Raw genomic sequence first — 2228 nt, forward strand, 5'->3', positions numbered from 1 at the left:
GGGAGTGGCCACTGCACTCCAGTCTGGGCGACAGAGTAAGACTTCAACTCAAGGAAAAAAAAAAGAAAGAAAAGAACTAGATAAATGTTTATGAAAGTTAGGCTCAGACCAAACAGGTCAAAATCTTGAGCTCAAAGCAATAATGTCAGGTTTCTCTTTTACAGTGTAGAAATTGCTTACTATGCCACACAGGCAGAAAAAGCTGGAAAAAAAAACCCCGCTAAAATGCTTCCCCGCCCATACTGACTATTCAAGTAAACCAGATAGATTTGTTACAAATTTAAGGTCACTTGGAGATTGCGTTTTTCTTATTCAAAGCCAGTCCTAGCTAAAATGTAAACATTGAAAATTTGAAACTGAAAAAACGGGGAAAAGGATGAAAGTTTTTTTTTTTTTAAATCAAACTATTTTACCCCAAATTTTCATCCACAACCTTCATTATTATTATTATTATTATTATTATTATTATTATTATTTTTAGTTGGCATCTCACTCTGTTGCCCAGACTGGAGTGCAATGGCTGCTTCCGGCCACTGCAGCCTCGACCTGCTGGGCTCCGGCGATCCTTCCGCCTCAGCCTTCCAAGTAGCTGGAACTACAGGCGCGTGCTACCACACCTGGCTAATTTTTGATTTATTGTAGAGGTGAGGTCTCGCCAAGTTGTCAAGGTGGGTCTCGAACTGCAGGTTCAGGCAATCCACTCGCCTTGGCCTCCCAAAGTGCTGGGATTACAGGCTGAGCCACCGAGCCCGGCCTATTATTATTTTTGAGTTGGAGTCTCTCTGTCACCCAGGCTAAAGTGCAATGGCACGCTCACGGCCATCCCAGTGTTGACCTGCTGGGATCAGGAGATCCTTCCACTTCAGCCTTCCAAGCAGTCAGAATTACAGGTGCGTGCTACCATGTCTAGCTGAATTTTTTTTTTTTTTAATTGTAGAGAGGAGGTCTCATCAAGTTTTCCAGGCTGTTCTCGAATCTGCGGGCTCAGGCAACCCCCTCACCTTGGCCTCCCAAAATGCTGAGATTACAGGCTTGAGCCACCATGCCCAGCCTCATTAGATTATTTATTGGGGCAAATAAAGTTTAGCCCTGTGAACCGGTTCCATATTGTCAGAAATAGTATTTGGATCCAACTGCCTTTTATAAACCAGTAAGCTTGTATTATTACTATCTCATGACTAAAATGTTTAAATGAAAATTGTAAGATCTTTGTGTGTGTGCATATGCATTTCAGTGTGTTTATGCATAGTTACATGTATTATGTAATATGTGTGACTACGTGGTAATATCTGGCATAATCCAGAATCCCTTAATGAATTCTATTCAGATTGGCTGCGATAAATAAACACACATATAAAAGATACAGTAATTAACCCAAACGCCTTTTAGTTAACATGATTTAAGTAAATCTTTAATATGTAAGCTGTTTTTAAAATTATTGCTACTTGGAAGGCTGAGATGGAAGGAGCCCAGCAGGTCGACACCAGGATGGCTGTGAGCATGCCACTGCACTCCAGCCTGGGCAACAGAGTGAGACTCCAACTAAAATAAATAAATTAAAAAAATAATAAAATAAATATACAATAAAATTCTTGCTAACATAAAATAGAAACTTCTTTTAAATTGTCAGCATACATTTTTGCCTGGTCACTGCTAGATGTTTTAAGGTCATAAAACTATAAACTCAGCCTAAAAACAAAATGATCTTTGTTTGGGTAACACTTCGATAAGGCAGGCTAATTTTTTCTTTTTTTTTTGAGTCAGAATCTTACTCTGTCTCCTAGGCTGGAGTGCAGCAGTGGCACGCTCTCAGCTGCCGCAGCCTCGATCTGCTGGGCTCAGGCGATCCTTCAACCTTAGCCTTTCCAAGTAGCTGGAGCTACAGGTGTACACCACTGCGTGCCACCAGGCCTGGCTAATTTTTTTATTTATTGATGAGGTCTGGCCAAGTTGCCCAGGCGGGTCTCAAACCCATAGTCTCAGTCAATCCTCTCACCTCCGCTTCCCCAAGTGCTGGGATTACAGGTGCGAGTCACTGCGCCCAACCAGGCTAATTATTAAATAAAAGCAGCTGCACCTTCTGCGTTACTGGCAAAATACCCATATATTTAACTTTAAGGTTCTACCTTAGGTGAACAACTGATATTTACAGGCTATAGAAATGGTTAATGCCGGGCTCAGTGGCTCAGCCTGTAATCCCGCACCTTTGAGAGGCTGAGGTGAGTGGA

This window comes from Carlito syrichta, unplaced genomic scaffold (assembly GCF_000164805.1).
Source record: "Carlito syrichta isolate Samal-C Ts95f unplaced genomic scaffold, Tarsius_syrichta-2.0.1 Scaffold303364, whole genome shotgun sequence".
Classification (NCBI taxonomy): domain Eukaryota; kingdom Metazoa; phylum Chordata; class Mammalia; order Primates; family Tarsiidae; genus Carlito; species Carlito syrichta.